The following is a 21,043-nucleotide window of genomic DNA, read 5'->3' on the forward strand; positions in this document are numbered from 1 at the left end:
CTTCCCACAGATTGCACACACCCAAACTGAGTTGAAACTATACCAACAACAAAAAAAATCCTTACCTATTGGGAGAAATACAACAATGTGCAAACACCGCAGCAAGATTTGTGAACTGTGAAAGCGACAAAAGAATTGACACTTGCTTTGGCAATGTAAACGTATGTTTTATCATGCCAATAAAGCTCCTTTGAATGGAATTGAAAGTTGTGTATACATATAGGGAACAGAGAGGAACAAGGAACGGATAATCTTCTATATTCTAAGCATACTGACAATGAGCATACTTTTACTTTTGGTAACCCGAGCATCCATATTGTGGGGAAAGCTTGTCGATCTGCTATTTTCAGCTAAAGCTTTCCCCAGAATAACTGAAAACTGGAAAATATAGTAGAATAGAGCCCTGTGGGTCTCCGCTCAACCGTCCATAATAAGCATATTTTGATGCTGATACATTTGTACCCTTTACTCAAGTACACAAGTTTATTATGGGACTTTGACTTGTAAACAGAGTATATCTACATTGCAGTATTGATACTTTTACTTAAGTAAAACCAGTGAGTACTTCTTCCATGGCGGTTGAGTGGTCTCATGGAGGATGGAGTGGACAGGTAACAGTTGGTAATGGGATAGTAAAGGGATAGGAAGCCGAGTGTGTTCATTTAGGCCACAATCAGACTTCCTTGTGTGGTTGTCAGCGATTCTGGGGGTCCATTATTGCGCCGCTAATCCCTTGGGGAGAGAGAGAGAGTGAAGGAAGAGGGAACGATGAAGAAGGCGAACATCTGGAGAGAGGACAAAGGAAGGTAGAGAGCCTGTGCTTCCCCCAAATAGAGGCTGATGGACATGGTGTGACATCCAGACCGAGTCACTTAACGTGACCTTAATGGCCACTCCGGATTAGCTGTCCATGTCACCACCATGACCCCAATACAACGACCCCCCCTCCACGCGCACGCGCGCGCACACACACACACACACACACACACACACACACACACACACACACACACACACACACACACACACACACACACACACACACACACACACACACACACACACACACACACACACACACACACACACACACACACAAAAACAGAATCCCTCCTGCAAACTCTCAGCCTCTGATCTGATGGCCTCACTCCCCCCCATTAAGCCAATAAGACCTAGGGTGATTCTTTAATGCCTTCCAAATCAGTAGTTCTCAAAAAAAAATGTGCCAAGGAGGGACCCCCAAATTGTATATTGCCGTGAACGACCCGCCATCTGAAACTGTTTTGTGCCGCAAGAGGGCTGTGAGCTTGTATATCAGCTATTTTTGAGAATGTCTGTTCTAAATCCAAAAAGTTTTCTGGAAAATAATAACAAAATAAAATAAGGTATGTTGCTATAGCTACAATCTAAAATGACACGGATGTTTTCCCGGATTGAATGAGTTAAAAAATCATTCTCCCACCGGTGGGCTCCCAAATTGAGTTTGTGGGCGCGCTTAATATTCTCACCACTTTGATACCTCTGGGCTGTGGATGGTGGAGGAGTGTGTGACATTATTCATCATTTAAGCGTAGAATATTAGATTGTGTCACTCATCCCAACTCCATAATGCGGCGAGGCAAAGACATAAATCTAGTATGACAGACTGCCGGTGATTTATCACGTCACACAGAGACAAAAACAGGAGCGAGACAAGCCAGTTCTTTATCAAGTTGTATAAAACCTGGAGGTGCATAGATAGCGGGGAAGTGTTCCATGGTAGATGGCAAGGGAGAGCGCTTGAAATTGAGGCTCACGAAATTGCCTGCAGTTCCCATTAGTGGCCCAGCAGATGTCGCTATTTCACCTCCTGTTGACTGGAGAAGCACTGGTCAGATTTTGCATTTGATTTTATTTCCTTGGTAAACATTTTCGTCCCATTAATTTTAAAAATAATTATAAAGTAGGGTATGTTTATGGGGCTTCTACTGGTTCTACCGAGTGAAGACCTGCCCTCGCTGCTTTTGCAGCCAATAGCAGTTGTTTCCGGTAGCATTTCGGAACCGGAAGCTCCAAGATGACGGATTTGAATTAGCCGACAAAAGTGACTTCAAAACTAGGGTTACGTGACGGTTCCATTCGTCCAAATCTTTTTTTTTTTTACAGTCTGTCTATGGTTTAGTGGCAGTTTGAAGTGAGACGATACAGGTAAACAAATGAAATTGGAACCACATTCAGAGGATTACAAGAACTCTCACCCCAAAACACACTCGACCGGGTCAAATCCGGCGATCTTGGTATGGTCACCACCAGGTATTCCTGAACATAACCTTTTCAAAATATATCCTAAACCTAACCTTATTCCCCTTACAGTCCTACAGCAGTCTTCTTAACCTCGTGTATTGCCCCCCACTGTCACAGTCCCCCTTCCTTTGCCTGTGTGCAGTGAAACGTGGCAATGCTATTAGACGGATTGTGAGTTTTCCGAGTGTGTAAGAGCACAGCACTTCTATGTTCTTCCAAACGTCTATTTTATTTATTTTTCCTCCCGTCTAAATGCCGAGCTACTGTACATCGGTACATCGAGCGTGTGTGTGCAACTGTGCATAAAACGCGCACACGTGAGCCCCGCAAATGCGTACTTTAAAATAGGACTGGATCTATAAGTGTGTGTGTGTGTGTGTGTGTGTGTGTGTGTGTGTCAGATCATAATTTTTAAACCCAGTCTTGCTGCAAATATGTCCGAAGTAGACCTCGGCCCCCTGGCACAATATATTAAACCCACAGTAACCAACCTAGGTGTAAGAATGGACAGTGACTTTTTAATCACAAGTAAGACGCGCAAACGCGTGAAGCGAACGCAGCTCGTGTGTGTGTGGTTGTGTGTGTGTGTGTGTGCTACAGCTGCGCCCTGTGTGTGTGTGTGTGTGTGTGCGTGCGTGCGTGCCACAGCTGCGCCCTCTGGTGGCGGGCCGGTGGTGTAACAGCGTGACACCACACAGCGTGACACACACACACACAGACACTCAGCCCCTGCTGTCATAGTAAGTGGCTCACTGCGTTCGCAACTACCCGCCTGGATTACTGCAATGCACTTTATGTTGGGGCTAGCCAGGGCTGCACTTATAGATTGCAACTAGTGCAAAATGCTGCTGCACGCCTTCTGACAGGCACAAGAAGGCGTGACCACATTTCCCCCATTTTAGCTTCACTGCACTGGTATGTTTTATTTATTTTATTTATTGTTTCTTTTTAAATCCCCTCATGGGCTAGCACCTCCCTATATTTCAGACCTTTTAAAATTGTATGTCCCAGAAAGGTCGTTGAGATCAGCAGACAAGCTCCTGTGCCTTTTCTGTAGCTGCCCCTAAACTTTGGAATGAACTCCCCCTCTCTGTAAAACTATCCCCCTCTATCCCTATCTTTAAATCCCGTCTTAAAACACTTTTTTATTCCCAAGCTTTTACCCCAGAGTGAGATATTTGTATATATTTTTTGTTTTACTGTTTGTTTCTGTTTTTCTCCACCCTGGTGTATATTTGTATCTCTATAATATGTTTTTGACGATTTTGTGCACTTTTATTGTTTGTTATGTAAAGCACTTTTGGTCAACTGTGCTATATAAATAAAGTTGGAGTGTGTGTGTGTGTGTGTGTGTGTGTGTGTGTGTGTGTGTGTGTGTGTGTGTGTGTGTGTGTGTGTGTGTGTGTGTGTGTGTGTGTGTGTGTGTGTGTGTGTGTGTGTGTGTGTGTGTGTGTGTGTGTGTGTGTGTGTGTGTGTGTGTGTGTGTGTGTGTGTGTGTGTGCGCGCGCGCGCGCATATACGTGCAAACACCAGGCTGAAAAGCCTGGTGGCCGTAACTTCCTCTTGTCATCGCACGTGGCGGCTCTGGCAGTTGCAGCAGCTTAATTTATTTACCGCTATCAGCAAAGCTGAGGCGCCCCTGCATTCATTGTTAACCCTGCCATCTGTTGCATTCTCCCCAAATATATTATTTTACAAGAATTTGAGCAAACTATCGGGCCATTTCACAGCCTGTTTCTAATTGGCCTCTTCCTAATGAATCCATAATCAATCAATAAATCAATCAATCAATCAAGAACTGCACTAGAGCAGAATAAACACCAATAATATCACAGAAGGAGAACCAAGCATCCCACAATAGAGAACAGATGGAATCCAGTCTTACTTTTTAATTGTGTGTGTGTGTGTGTGTGTGTGTGTGTGTGTGTGTGTGTGTGTGTGTGTGTGTGTGTGTGTGTGTGTGTGTGTGTGTGTGTGTGTGTGTGTGTGTGTGTGTGTGTGTGTGTGTGTGTGTGTGTGTGTGTGTGTGTGTGTGAGTGATATAGAGTACAGGATTAACCAGGAACGGAAATTGTCATGAATGTTAAGTAACCATGGGCGAACGACTGTTACATATCTGGCATATGCTACGGTGCGAACAGCTAAACGCACGCACGCATATTGTGCACTGAGTCGCTGATTGCCTGCATGTGTGAATGGACATTGTGCTGCAATTACAAAGCTTGACATCATGCCCCAATAGAGACCGCAGCAGACAGTGTCTTTGTGACACTGTGGCTGAACACGGCCATGTGGCGGATCAGAGCCTTGCGGTTCAAGGCCCTCCACACTTAACCACATGTGAACCCTGAAAGGAGCAGAGCTAGTTTAGAGCACAAGAAGTCGGACATCACTGCCACTAGAGGGCTCTGGGTCACAGCCTTTTTTTGTATTGGAATTCGGAGCCACTGTGTGGCCGCGGAGGCAAGGAGGTCGGTCGCGGGGGTCCGCAGTAGTCTGCGTGGGGGTCCAAATGTGTTACTGTTAAATCAGCGGGTGTGCTCCGGTGTGCTCTGCTTTGCTGCGCTGAAGTATCATGGCGGCATTTCGACTATCGGCATTAAAGGTGTCTGGTTGCGTCCCCCCCCCCTCTATGGGTTGCGTAGAAAGGCAGCCAATCAGAACTACAGAACTACACGTCAGTATGACTAGCAAGTCGAAGTTTTCATGGGTATTCATAGACCAGTGCTTTTCAAGTCACTGGTAGAAACCTGGGAAAGTGTTTCTTGTGTCCTAAACAACATCATTAAAAGATGATCTGGTTGCAAAAGGGTTGAAGTGGCCCTTTAATGGACTAATGTTATGGGGAGGGTGTCTAGACCGGATCAGAAAACTGAAATATGAGTCACACTGGGCCTAAAAAAACGGAAGTGCTGGAATTTGGTGGAAGCGGAAGCGAACTTGTAGGGGATGTTCAAACGCTAGAAGCCCCACTTCCAGCTATAGGCACTCTCTGCCTTAGGTCGTGACCATGAGGATTGTCTCTTCACAGATTGGCTTGGAACGAGGCTAAATATGAGTTGATCCCAGTCAGTCTGTCTATCTTTCACAGACTGTTTGGGGATACTCACGGCATCAACATAGCGATTATTTCAATCCATCCAACATGCAAACAGAGACACAACCACACACACACGCACGCATTCACACGCACGCTCGCACACACACACACACACACACACACACACACACACACACACACACACACACACACACACACACACACACACACACACACACACACACACACACACACGGCATAAGCCAGTTGGCTGGACTCTGGCTCTTCGTCTCATGGTTCGCCAGGTGACAGATGGAGAGGACACATGGAGGTTGTGGGTTTGCAGTGCACATACACATACATGTGCACACACACGTGCACGCACACACTCACACGCGTGTGCGCACACGTTATGACAGAGGGCTGCATGTACATGTAAGCTGAGACGCCTTCATACATGGAAAGGAATATGGCTCATGATACTGACATGATACTGGAGAGGGAATCTTAAAAGAACAAGAAAGTGGCCACACACACTGATGCCAATATTTTATTTAGGACGCAGAGTCAGACAGAATATGACTACAGACAAAGAGAAATTGACTGACATGATACTGACCATGACCAGTCATCCTTAGGCAGTTTTCTTTTCCCAACAAGATTTCACATCTTTAGTTGTACTTGTATTAACATGCCAATAATGGCTTCCATTTTAAAACAGTTTTACTGCCAGGAATGGTTTACTCCAGGTTACTGTCGTTGCTATATACGACATACCCGCCTTTTGTTTTATGTGTTTAATCCGCCATATTGTAATAAATAAAAAGAAACTCCGTCTTCGCAGCGGAGATAGAGACTAGATGCTTTCGTTTTGATGACGAATCCGGAAATCGTGGGCTGCTAGGGCTTCTGGGAAATTGAGGCCAATGCAAATGAATGGGGTACAACAGCTCATGGAGACGAGTCTTGTGTGCGTCTTCCGGGTGCACCAAGATAGTGGATGGTACGATCGGATCACAACAAACCGAGGGACCTTTTTTCGCTGGATTTTCGTGGATTAAAAGCCCAAATAATTCAGCGTATGCTCTAAAGGTAATACAACAATCTCGGCAGTGAAGGGGGGTTGATTCAAATGCGGGTTACGCGTGTAAAACAGTCAAACTACATTATGCTAACTGTCCAGGAATAGAAAGCCTGCAGTATCTATGAGCTTGGATTTCCCATGGACAATGTCACTGGTATAGGGTTTCTGAACTGCCCACAGCCCTCCTCTTAGACACAGACGGGGTAGACAAAAATGGTACCACATTATAATGAGCAGTACCGATTAGGAAGAACATGGGTGAAGTGGTCCTTTAACAGGCAGGCTTCTCTGAAGAACGCCTGCACGCACATGTCCCTCTGGGGACGTTTTTAGATTGAGTCCCAGAAAGCTTAGAGAAGCATAATCTTCTCCCATACTCATTGTCCTATACCTAAATGCTTCTGCACGATTTCCATGCAATCCATGCATTTCAGAACTGGCGCTCTGCAATAGAATAGGCACTGCAGAGATCTGCACCTCCTGTATCTCTACAGCTACAGTATGTGGAACAACAAGGTACCGTTCTGTTGGAAAAGCTGTGGCTGCATTGGTATAGAGATCGAGCCCGTGTACCCGGTAAGCAGAAGGTCCCAGGTTTAATTCCCAGCCTTATAGGCAATGTGTCGGTTTCCCTGTGCAAGCCATTTAACCTAACCCATGCTGTTCTCTTCCTCTGCTCAGTGGTCTAAACCCAGATTGAATCAATACCTCTTCTGAATCAATACCACTTTTTCCCTTTTCTTATTTTTTTACAAAGGTGAAAACACATGTGGTGACATAACAGTATAATATAGGATTTTATTGTATTATATTCATTATAATATATATTCCATCACTGTGGCAATGAAAGCTATGCGCAGCTTCTTTCCACATTTCACGTTATTATCTCACTTCCTCAGGCACTTCTGCACTCTGTTTGCTCTCTCTCTCTCTCTCTCTTGCACGCGCGCGCACGCACGCACGCACGCACGCACGCACGCACGCACGCACGCACGCACGCACGCACGCACGCACGCACGCACGCACGCACCTACACGCTTCACATGGCCAGAGTTTTGTGGGAAATCTGATAAGACTTCCTCAAACAGAAGCTTATGGTTGTCTACCTCTGCTCTACCCTCTGCACTCCAGTGCACACACACTGCAGCCTACTTTAAGTATAGGTATGTTCGTTTTAACAGCTACCAGACTTTTATTTCTACATTGTGGTATCGGTACTTAAAAAATGTGAGTACTTTCTTCCACCACTGCTCTGTGTGTGTCTGGTGCCCCACACTAACCCTGACAGGCCGTGACCTTCCTGGGACCTTCCCGTGACCTTCGCATACACATCCACAACTTCCCAGTTTGAGAAAACCAGACACAAACTTCCGAGCCAAGTGCCAAATAACATAACCGACGCTGCCTGTCAGCCTACGTGTTATTTACTTTCCTCACAGAGCTGGAATTCAGGGAATGCAACAGGCTGACCAATCTAAATTAAATAATAACATAGCTATTAAACTACAAAGCGTAATTATTCTATTGCCAGTGGTGTAAAAAGTTGCCCCAGTGCTTGAGTCAAAGTATAGATACTCCTAGTCAAATTTTACTCAACTCCGAGTCAAAGTTGTTATGTAACTTTTGTATTAAGTATCAAGTATTCAAAAGTAATTACAAAGTATATTTTATATAAATGATTTGCTGTATTATTAGAATTATAGATCTACGATCTCACAATGCGGAGCAATGCTGCACATGTTACGAGCTTACAGATCTGATTTTTTATTTTTTTGAAATGAGCATTCATAGTGTGTTATATTTTTGTATGGTTGAATAAAAAGTACAATATTTGTTTGAAAAGTAGTGGTGCGAAAGTCATAAGCTTAAAAAAAAGTTAAGTAAGATATACTCCGACAAAGAACTTGAGTACTGTACTCAAGTACATGTAAGTCCACCACTGATTATTGCTGGGCTTTCTGTGCTCGATATATAGTCCACACCTTAAGGCCCAGGAGGGGTGCTTAAGGGTGGGCACTCGGGGACGGGCGGAGCGCCTGGTTCCCCTTGTAAAAAGGGGTATTCTGCATAATAACTACCGGTACTTCTACTTTTGGTTATCATTACTAGAGCGGTGCCCATTGGAGCCTCTACAGTGGTGCCCGTTGGGCACTGGCCTATACTGGGAAGTGGGAATGATGTTGGAAATGCATGCCCCACCCAGATATTATGTGTGTCCCTTTTATGCCCATATATGGAGTTCTTTGTCAGGCATGGCCAAATATGGAGTCTATGCAGATGTCAGAATGATGACAGAACAGGCCAGCTCCATATATGTACACGGGGAAGGGGCCCTGTCCAGACTCAGAGCCCCTGTCCAGAGCCCAGGAAGAGGCCTTTTTGGGGCGGTTCTGGACAACCGTGGGTCCGACCGACTTGACACCGGGAACTGCACCCCCGGTGGTAGATGTATAAAATGGATACAAATATTTTGAAATAGAACATTGTACAACATATATCCAAATACCCAAAGTATATAGCTGATTATAAGTGATTTATGCATGTTTTCTTATAACTCAAGTTTTCAAATAATCGTAGATGGAGTAAGAGTACAATGTTTGTCTCTGAGATATAGTGGAGCAGCATTAAGTAAAAGTATAGACATTTTATATACAATATTTATACAATAAAGTAAAAAAAACAAAAAAAAAGACATCACAAAATGCAGTACTTTCCACCACTGCAGAGTGCAGACACACAACACACAGAGGAAGTATGGTGCAGTCATAGGCAGAAATCCAACAATCCAATTACAGGCAAAGGTCAGAACCAAAACAGGAGGGCAGTGTAACAGATGGGGGAACTTTAAGGAACTTTAAGATTCCTGCACATATAGAGACTTGTGGCTATAGCCACAAGCGGCTATAGCCATTTGTTCTATAGCCATTTGTGCTATAGCCATTTGTTCTATCATTCTGTGGAAGATGAATTGATTAAGATGGAGGATCATGACACAAATATTAACACGATTAGGAGGAGAGTTGCAATTGTATAAGTCTTAACGCATGATCACATGTTCAGAATCTGTTTTATTATGACGCAGTCCGGTTTTGGGTTCTTGGTTCTTGGATATTAGCGTTAATAGGCCAAAATAATTAGGAAATAGCAATGTTCCAATCGCGATCACCGGATAATCACAAATGACCTCTGAACATTGGCGATTTTCTTCAAAACCACGGACAGCGCCGTAGTTTCCGAGAAAAGCGTGTGCAAAGCCTGCGGCTAATACAGAAGCTAATGGCTATGCAGAAACAGAAACAGTGCTGGCGAGGCCTTAATTAGCAAGCCTCCGTAGCAACCGATTCCTGCAAAGATGAAACACAGCAGGGCTTTTCTTATAGTGATATCAAACGCCTTAAGGATGTGCCGTGGTTTTTGTACTTTTTCTGTTTTGTATGTGTCTATGGAGTTAACATTACTCTTATAGACCTCCAGTGTCGTTAGAATATTGAAATTATGTATTCCCTGTTTTGTTTTGTTTTTTGTTTCTCAAAAGGCCCAATCGAAAGGACAGTGATATAGTGACATTCTTTTTTATTAATTACACACCCTGTGAAGCCTTGAATTCATGGAGATGTGGACATGTGTGCCTGAACCTAAATCCAACTGAATTCGACACAAATCCAAAACATCTCCGTGCGCATGATGGGCAGGCACACACGCAGGAACATCTGGAGCAACAACCTGTTAGAGGGCAACACCGCACTGATACAGACTCTGTCGTTTGCATGCAGGATGCTGTGTCTACTGTTATCTGTGTATAATTATCCTCATTACTCAATCCAAGCCCAAATCTAAGTAGCCTACAGTAAATATCGAAACAACTGTATAGCATCTACATGAAATAACTATATACTTTATTGTTACAGCATCTGTAACATAACTAGCATCTACCTAAATAAAATAAGCATTTACTGACTAGCAGCGTCTATCTAAAGAGTCCGTTCAGTCTCTTAGACACAATTGACATGTTTAGGGTGACTCCTCACATGACCTCTACTGTTTAGCCTGACATCATTGATATTATTGGCATGTTTACTATTATACTGACTAGCAGGGGCATCTGCTGTCCCTGGGAAGTCCATATGGCCACCATTGATCCGCCAGAGTCTGGGAGAAGATGCCTTTGGACAGCAATATGCTCACAGGTCATTAGGGAGGGGAGAGAGAGATGGAGAGAGAGAGAGGGGTGTTTTGAATATACGTTATTGATAAGGGTGCTCCAATCAAAACAAACAGCGGAATAATGAGTTTAAATTATAACCATTGTCAGCCCTGAGCCACAGAGGCGTCACTGATTTGCTTGGGAAGGCCAAACTGAGTCGAACAGAAGTTGTTCTCCTCGGAGCAATGTTGTGAGCACACTAATCCAATCTGTCACGTTCCACAGTTTTTGCTTTCAAAAGAGGCAAAGCATGGATATAGATTAAAACCTTGCCTGACTATAGAGAATCATACATTTCAATGGTTTCTCAACCATTTTAGAAGCATGCAGTATAATCATTTCCCTGTACATACAAAGCACCCCCCTATAAAGCATATTGTTACTGATGTTCGACGATAAAAAAAAAAATCACGAAAATGAAATTAAAAAAATGCGTACTATACTATGTAGTTTTTCATGTTTTTCAACGATAAAAAAATAAAAAAATTGATGAATATGTTTTTTTTTATTTTTTATGTCCAGTCAAGGAAAACATTCCAACCAGACTCTAACACCTCATCTACACAGGCAAGGGGCTAGCATTCCGACAGCGACATATTGCAAAAAACTGTCCTGATATGGAACATCGGTCATTGCATTGCGACGTAGCCTGAACCAATCAAATAACCAATAAATAGTAGTGTTTATATCTCAACCAATAAAAGTTGCAAAACTTCAACTCATTGAAAAACATGTATTCTAAGGAGATTTTATCGTTAGCTCGCTTGCATCGCTGGCAGTATAGATGTTTAATTTGCTAATGTAACGCTCCTCGTTGAGTGGCAACAAGGATCTGTGATCTAGCTGGCAGCCATGTTAAGCCCAAACCACACCAAAGGGTCGAGACGGGACGCGACTGTTTTTAAGGTCAACCACACCAATGCAACTCATTGAGTTGCAATGAGTTGCATTGGTGTGGTTTACCTACGGTTTTGTCACAACGAATCCCTACCGGCGTCGTTTGGGCTTTAAAGCATCTGAGTTTGAAAACCTGACAACCCACTGCATGTTCATCCCTGCCTATTAGGCTATTACACTGTAGGCCGGTGTGCAGAAAAGCAGCAGTCAGGTGATAGGTGTCGGAACTCGCTGATTGCGGATGACCGATTACAGAGGCCATCATTTCCCTTTGGGAGCAGGTGATATTTACATAATGCATTCATACATCAGCGTCATTATGAACAGGAGGTCAGGGCATCCGAGGGCAACCGCTTTCACTCTCCCCGTCAACGGATGGCTTCTCAAAGCCCTCGCTGATGGAACATGTTGTCTGGGTGACTTTCATTTGTCACATGAGGTTGGGGGATTTCTTTTTTTAGGAGGGTGTGGGGAGGGTTGACAAAGCTAAGCGCCATTAAAATCTCGACGGGAGGGCTCATGCATATTTAAGTGGGTTAGATTGAGGGGTTTCGGTGGGCTGGGTGGCGAGGCCTGGCTGAGCCTGTCCCCTGTGACAAGCCATTAACCCTTTGATTGACTAATGGACAAAAGGGTGGAGCTTCCAGCCGTTTGTCATTAACAGACATCTAGACAAGACATCAACAGTACCTCGGTGTCTCCGGAACTATAGGCCTTATGGGATGGTTAGAGTGAACACATCCTGTGTGAAGACAGTTGGAAGCGGCGTTGGAAGATTTTGCGGCTTCATTATTTGCGCAAGCAGAGCGCGCAAGTAATAGTTTTGCCCGCTCGTATGCACCGTCCCAGCCAACCCGCCACTTTTGATGCGTATGCACCGTCCCAGCAAATTGTGCCTGATTTGCTGGGACCAGATTACATGGTGTGTATATGTATAACTAGCTCTCAATGATGACGTAAGAAATATGTGGATTAAAGGACCCAATGCCAGAGTGTAATTGGTTTTCGATGGTGACGTAATGACGATATGTTTTAGTGTTGGGAGGATTAAAGGTAATGCTCCTGTGTATACATGTATGTAATCTGGCACCACTGCCGTATCAGGCACAATTTGCTGGGATGGTTCATACGCATCAAAAGTGGCGGGTTGGCTGGGACGGTTTTTGGCGCAAAGTAACCACAGTATACTGCTAATCAATTTACAAATTACATATATATATATAGAATATGTATAACTAGCTCTCAATGATGACGTAAGAAATATGTGGATTAAAAGACCCAATGCCAGAGTGTAATTGGTTTTCGATGGTGACGTAATGACGATATGTTTTAGTGTTGGGAGGATTAAAGGTATATTCAGTGATTTCACTCAAAAAACCTTAGGTTTCGTTTTTGGCTGGGACCTAAGCCTTTCATCCAATCAGGATAGAGAGCCAAAAACGAAACCTAAGGTTTTTTGACTCCCATGGGTTAACTGGGGACAGGGAGGAACTCCTTATATGGTCAGTACACTCTATAGTAGAGAGGATTATCACAACAAAACAAAAAATTAAGTGATATTTGAATTAAGTGAAATCACTGAATATACCTTTAAAGGTAATGCTCCTGTGTACATGTATGTAATCTGGCACCACTGCCGTATCAGGCACAATTTGCTGGGACGATGCATACGCATCAAAAGTAGCGGGTTGGCTGGGACGTGCGCACGGCACAAAGTAACCACAGTATACCGCTAATCAACTTACCAATTACGTATATATACATAGTATATATGTATAGCTCTCAATGATGACGTAAGAAATATGTGGATTAAAGGACCCAATGCCAGAGTGTAATTGGTTTTCGATGGTGACGTAATGACTATGTTTTAGTGTTGGGAGGATTAAAGATAATGCTCCTGTGTATACATGTATGTAATCTGGCACCACTGCCATATCAGGCACAATTTGCTTGGACGGTGCATACGCATCAAAAGTGACAGTTTATAACGGTCGAAAGTACTTGCGCGCTCTGCTTGCGCACTAGTTGGCCATTTATTGCCTACTAGTGTGCAACAAGCAAGTATGCACTCGACAGAGTGCAGTTCTAGTTCTCTAATGTTGTTATGGAAAGGTAAACAATGGTTCTCATCTTCTCAAATATGTCAAGGGCCCCCAATATTGTGTGGCCAATATTTGGCCACACATCTGAAAATATTGTATGACGTGGACCACCCCATACGAGATTTGTGTTGTAAAATGTTTCAAAAGCATTCCAGATTTTGAACATTTATTTCAAGATTTTCAAATGGTGAACTTAACTACATAACACTTTAAGAGACGAGCCCAAAAAACCTCAACCCGCAACTACCAATATTTGCAACTAAGCAACTTAACAGAAAACAATGCTTATAACCAGTAAGATGCCTACTGTATAAGGGCGAGCGTGCACACATCCGCCTCGTTGACGGCAGACTGCAGGGCGAGCGCTGGCGCTTTGCCATGGGGGATGGGGGTCAGATCAACATGGAATGAATAATTTACTGGCCATATAAGGAGCATGTCTTGAGTGTGCAGGAATTGATGAGGTTAGATCAACATATGGAATGTCAGAACAGGTCAGTTCCATATAATGGAGATCTAAGGGTGGTAGCGGGGACATTCTCTTTCTCGAGTGTACAGGGTTTGATGATAACTCTAGTTTTCTCCGGCTGCACTATGATGCACTAAAACTATGATGATGGCGTGTGTGCGTCCGTGCGTGCGTCCGTGCGCTGTGACTCGCGACAGCTTGTAGACCGTCTATTTTCAAACGATTTATTTTTTATTTTATTTTTTTAAGATATTTTTTTGCGGCTTACGCCTTTTATTTGTTGGGACAGACAGTAGGCTGACAGGAAACGGGAGAGAGATGGGGGAAGACATGCCGTAAAGGCCGTGTCGGGCTCGGGAGTCGAACCCGCGGCACACTGCGACTGGATTACCAGTCGGGTGCCCAGACGGTTACGCCACCGCCTGGCCTTCAAACGATTTCTTTACACATTTTGAACTTGTGGAATGGGACATTCTGCACGAGTACTTTTGGTACTTTAAGTATATTATATTTTGATGCCGATACTTTTTTACTTTTACTCAAATACATACTTACCTATATATAACAGGGGATATCTACATTGCAGTATCATTTAAAAAATATATATATATGTGAGTACATTGTCGATCACCGGTACAGTATACATAAAATAAAAAATCACTAATCTTCTAGTACACGTCTTTGTATACATACTGCCTATAGAGGCCACTGCAGACCTTTATCATGCATGGCATATTCAGAATACATAGTAATATAACACCCCTGCCTCCTCTCATTTTACTTTCTATTCTCTGCTTTTGTTTTACACTTTTTCTTTTTAAAGAGGAATTGTTTATCTAAATTTGCCAGAGGCTATAGTGAATAATTCTTTCAGAAAATGTTATCATTTGTTATTTTTCCACTCGATCAAGGTGCAAATTGATGCAGGGAGGTGGGGGGGGGGGGGGGGTGGAGTCAGAACATCAATCACAGCAAAGTATCCCCGCCTCATGACAAGAAGAAGGTCTCCGTTACGTTTTGAATGACTTGATTGATGTTTTTAAAGTGCGGGAGAGACGGGATGTCAGAGCTGCTTCCTCTTTCCTTCTCTCTTGATGGCACACAGAATACCTCTGTCACAGAATGCCTCCGTCACAGAATACCTCCGTCACAGAATGCCTCCTTCACAGAATACCTCCGTCACAGAATGCCTCCGTCACAGAATGCCTCCGTCACAGAATACCTCCGTCACAGAATGCCTCCGTCACAGAATACCTCCGTCACAGAATACCTCCATCATACCACCATCCCATTTCCTAAAGTAGTGACCACAGGTGTTTGAGATCAATGGACCAAAGAGCCCATAGGCTACTGTACTTGTACGGTTGTCGTTGATGTGTCAGCAATCATTTATTTTCATTTAATATTTTTAATGTGATTTGTTGACAGATTAGGTTACTGGTTAGTCAGGTTAGTCTTAACAATCTGTATTGTTATTTTTCTTTGTGTTTGTTTTTGGTCCATGTTTGTGTGTGGACTCGGGTAATTTCTATAGTTATTATTTTGGGGGACAGATAATGTGATTTTGATTATTTTGGGGGACAGGCAATGTGTTTTTGATTATTTTGGGGGACAGGCAATGTGTTTTTGATTATTTTGCGGAGACTGATAATGTCTTAATTGGTTATCATTTTGGGGAGACAGGTAACGTTAGCGACGGCGATGGAATTTGTTTTTGTCCATCTCTGTCTATCTCAATGCCAAAGGTATCAAGGTGACAGACATCTGAGAAGGTCACATCTCTGTGTACCTCAGTGGCCTGCAGTCTGTTTGACAATCTGTTCTCTTTCTTTGCAGACAGACACCCCTGCCCCCCTGCACCCTCCACTCCCCACACTGTGTACTATTATAATTGACCAAGCATGCACACACTGCACGCACGCACACGTGCACACATGCAGGCACTGTCTGGCATACACATGCACACAATGGTACATACACACAGTCACACATACAGTAGATGCACGCATTGGCACATCGGCACACTAGCCCATGTCTCCTCCCAGTCCACAGAAAATGACAACGTATCATACGTTGTGATGCGTTGTGAGCTTGTAGATCTGCTATTTTTGAGTGTTGCAACCACTCCAAAGAACGGCAATGTCCCTATCTATGTCCCTATGTCCGTCCCTATGTTTAGAGTACCAACAGGGGGCACTGTTGCACCACTCACTTCAGACTGGTCTGATCTTTTTACTTGGTGTAGTTTACTGTAGACTGAAAAATAACTGACCAAGTACGGTGAAATTCAGGTCCGTTTCACAAAGTTTAGAGGGTCTCAGTGATTAAACTGAAGTGATAAATTTGGGATATTATTAAAGTATTCAATTTCTGAGGCACCCGTAGACGGCACCCACTTTGAAAAACCCTGGGTTAGAGAGTGACCACCACATAAGTAACAGACAGCAGGTCCGTTGCTCTGACCCGAAAGTCCACTGAAAGTCGACTGTGAACAGCAACTCTGTCACATGGCACTCCAGTGACAAGGTACTGTACTGTACAGTACGCCACACCGCCACCTCCTCGCCACTAGCCTGTCACAACGCCCGCCGCCGGGTCTCCCTGATGATCGATTGGCTGACGGGCGACCCCAAGTTTCCCGCCCCTCTTTCCTTCTCTCCACCATCTATCCCTCACCGGACCAGTCTAATTTGTATTGCCTCCTGCAAAAGGCAGCTGGTCTGTTGTTTATCTCCCCTGCGACGCATGAAGTTTCTTTTTTTTACGTGTTAGGCGAAGTTAATTGCTTCACTCATTAGCAGTGTTTGTGTTCCTTCTCTCTCTGTGTCTCAGAGCAGTAGGGGAGCAATATCTGATGTTAGCATATCTCATTAAAACCGGGAAAGTGTCTGTGTCATTTCAGATTTTAGCTATATATCATCCCGGTCGGGTGGATACCTCATAAATCTAAAACGGTTCCTTTTTTTTATTCAAATTAAAAAATAACAAAGGTAGCTGTCATGTTCTGGTGGTGTGGTGAGACCCAAATGCAGGACAGCAAGCAGTTGATTTACAAAATAACTGAGAAAACTTCACAATCACAAGCTAACACTGAACAAGTTCTAACAACTAGAACATAACATAGAAATACAACAGCTAGACAGGCAAAGTCTGTGACAGTAGCAGATCTACAAGCTAGAAATGCTTCACCTCTGCGCTACGTGTTAAGCTTGTTGTGTGTTCTAACACAAAAGTTACAACATGGAGATGTTTCTGCTCGACAGCAACGATCTATAAGCAACATAGTTTTTTTCAGAAAACTGCTAGGATTTCGAAGGCATTTATAGAATCGACCTCAAGTCTAAATGGGTTAATACAGAGATGTTTTTCGTCTGGAGAACAGTGATCCGTCCACCTGCCACAGTGATGGAAAGTAGCTAAGTACATTTATTCAACTACTGTACTTACAATACAGTACAGTTTGGGGCTAACTGATCGATCCACAACTCTGCTGTACTCCATTTCATGCTCTTTCTGAACATGCAGCAGGAACGTTAAGTCACAGCATGACGTGTTATGGGCTTGCATATCGGCTATTTTTGGTGCAAGGCATTTTGCGCAACTACGTATATAACTTGTTGATGCCAGGCGGAAACCTTAATTGTATCATTCTCCATATTCTAACTATTTTTTTGTAAATTAACTACTAATAAACTACTTAACTAGTTAACTAAGTAAGGCGCTTTGAGCTCGTCGATCTGCTACTTTCGAATTTGAATCGTGAAAAGTCGTATGAGGTTTTCACCCGACAGTGACAAAATCATCCTATAGTCACTCTAGGATAGAGTGACTCTAATGATGTACACAAGGTCTGCGTTGAATATAGTAAGTACAATTCTTAACGTTGGCTTTTAGGCCTACTTGTATTTCCGCATTTTGGAGTAAAACAAAAGTACTTCTTCCACCCCATGCGACCCGTCTCTTAAGTGCTTCGGGACAAGCCCTGTGCGATGTGCTCATTCTGCTCATGCATTCTTAATGGACTTTAAAAGAGAACGATTGTTTTCCCCTCACCATCCACCGCCATTTTGGCGGGACCGAGGTAAACAGATGGATGCTGACAGTGAGCGAGTTTCTCACGCCGGGCGCCTCGTCTCGCCATATTTCCTTCCTGACAGAAGACAGCACGGCTTCGCCTCGCTGATTCTCCTTCTTCCTCCGTGGTCGCCAGCAAAGTAAATGCCACACATTACTAGAATTTATGTTGCAGAGAAACGGGAGGAAATATAAATATGAGGCTGGCAGCTTTTTTCTGCCGCAGTCACAAATAATGTATTTTGCGACTTTGTAGCAGTTGGAAGTTGAGACAGCTCATTTTATATGTGTATGTGTATGTGTATGTGTGTATATATATATATATATTTATATATATTTTTTTCAAGCTGCTTTTAACTCTAGTAAAACCGGAAAAGCATCTGCCATTTTATTTTGGCTATATAGCAACATAGGATTAAAATATCACACCTGTGTGAAGTAAGGGCCGCTCTTATGTACATCGTACATCATCATGCATCATCTCATACTGGCCAATCAGAATGCCTGTTGCCACAAATTTACGTCATATTTAATTTGACCTAATTTCTCCTTTCATTGTCGATGGCAAATAATTATGAGACGTGTGGGGACAAGATGATGTAAATCTTCCCTTCATTGTCAATGGCATTTATTGTTTGTGTTGCGGACATTTTGTGGGGACAAAAGGTGTAACTAGACTCAATGTCTCATGGAATCAAGCGTTCTGAGGCAAATTACATTCAAATGGCTTTGACTAGCAGATTCAAACGAATCTGCTGAATTCACAACTCATCGCATCGTGACACGTTGCTTGTAGATCAGCTAGTGGAGGTGGTAGATCATCTATTTTTCTTGACATCAAATGTGGACAATTTCATGGTCGTGGTCATCTTTGACATGAAATGTCTATGTTTGAGAACCACTGGTTTAAACAACATTAGGAAGCAAGCCCAAAAAAAGCTCCAACCCGGAACTACCAATTTATACTCTACAGAAAAAAAAGCCTAAAGTTGCAACTTGCTTCTAATATAAGTGGACATGGCAACACTGCTCAACAGGCAGAGAGCTCCACACCACTGCTCCTAAATGTTTTTCAGTGTTTTCCCCCCCTTTCTCTTTTGTTGTTGAGACTTTAAATAGACACATAAACAAGGAGTCATTAATCACTGCTCCTGGTTGATGTCTTCAGATAAGCACAGTGTTCAAGGACTGGCTGAAGGTCTCTCTAGTCTGTGCACATCGCTGTGATTGCTGTGTGAATCGATTACTGTGAAACCCACCCCCTGAAGGACGCTGTCAGACTGTGCTAGCAGTGTTTCAGAGCCACTTGAAAGGCAGTAATTTTCACTTTTTCCATGTCAAGGACCCCCAAATTGATATGTATTTAGCTGCGAAGCACCCCCCCCCCCCCCCCCTCCCCCGCCTTTCTGAAAAGGTTTTGTACCAGGCAGGGACCCTCAGAAGAGAAGATGTGTTAGAAAAACTTGCAGTGCGGCATGAAGTGGAGCACTGGAACAAGGATCCCTGGGGGTCCCCGGACCTCACTTTGAGTTGAATCTTAAGATTGCATCATATGAGAACTCTGCGATTTTACTCATATGGATTATCGAAGCATCAACTGACAGTGGAAAAAGTAGGCTACTAATTTATTCAAAGATTAAGAAAATACACTTTTCTGTGTAAAATTATTGTAACTCAGACACAGAGTCACATACCGGACAGAATCGCTCATGGTGGTTTGTACATTTTTGGAACAGATTCCCCTACTGAATTTCAATACTAAACATAACACCATGTCCCAGGGATAGTGGGAGTGATGTCAGGACTTTGGTATACTCGATTGTGAATGTGATATAAGAGTCAGTATTATTACCTTCCATTCTTATTGAACGTCGGGTTACTGAGTGAGGATGGCTCTGTTGTGGAGACGGCTGAATCCACTGTGAGTGAGTCCCCACTGAATTCATCCAGTTCATTTCCCATACAGGTTCCAACCTATTGACACACGCCCTGCGGAGTGAGGAACAGACAGGTGACCAAATGCGGGCAGACAAGGAGGGGCAACGTTGATGGATGGGCGGCCAGTGCCCTGGCGCCTAGACCCTCAGGACCAATTTGGACCAGGTGTGTGGCTCCATGTGACTGGCTGTCTTTGAGGCAGTGCATGGTGGAAAGAGTACTCAATTATTTTCTTTCCTTTCTTTCCTTTCTTTCCTTTCTTTCCTTTCTTTCCTTTCTTTCTTTCCTTTCTTTTCCTTCTTTCTTTCTTTCTTTCTACTCAAAAATGATGAAAAATATGCCGCCCGAGTCCATGGGCTATAGTCCATTGTCTCAAGTGATTTTCGTCTTTTCTTCAAATCCTCAAAAATGATGAAAAATCATTCATCATTTTTGAGGATTTGAAAAAAAGACGAAAATCACTCGAGACAATGGACTATAGCCCATGGTCTCGGAGTGATTTTCGTCTTTTTTCATATCCTCGTATTTCATCATTTTTTACCATTGGTTATAGCCTATCTCAGACGGAATACTATAGCATGCCGTTTTTCATCATTTTTGAGGATTTGAAAAAAAAAATACCAAAATCACTCGAGACTATAGCCCATGGTCTGGTAGTGATTTTCTTTTTTTCATATTTCTTCATTTTTGACCATGGGCTATGGCCCATCTCAGATGGCTTACTATGAAAATGTTAACTTTGTGCTTTATTTTTCTTTTATATACAGTTATTATTGCCTAAAATGTAAATTGTTAAATGACTTTACTGTTGAAAGAAATTTAAATGAATGTGATTGCTGTTGGACCTGTAAATCACAACAAAACAAAAACTAAGGCACTGGTGTGGTACTTTCTGGTTTACCAGAACGGGGTTCAACTCCCTGTGGTGCCCTGCTCAATTTGTTGTATTTAC

The sequence above is a fragment of the Protomyctophum parallelum genome (genome assembly GCF_964188405.1).
Source record: "Protomyctophum parallelum genome assembly, chromosome: 22".
NCBI classification, from domain to species: domain Eukaryota; kingdom Metazoa; phylum Chordata; class Actinopteri; order Myctophiformes; family Myctophidae; genus Protomyctophum; species Protomyctophum parallelum.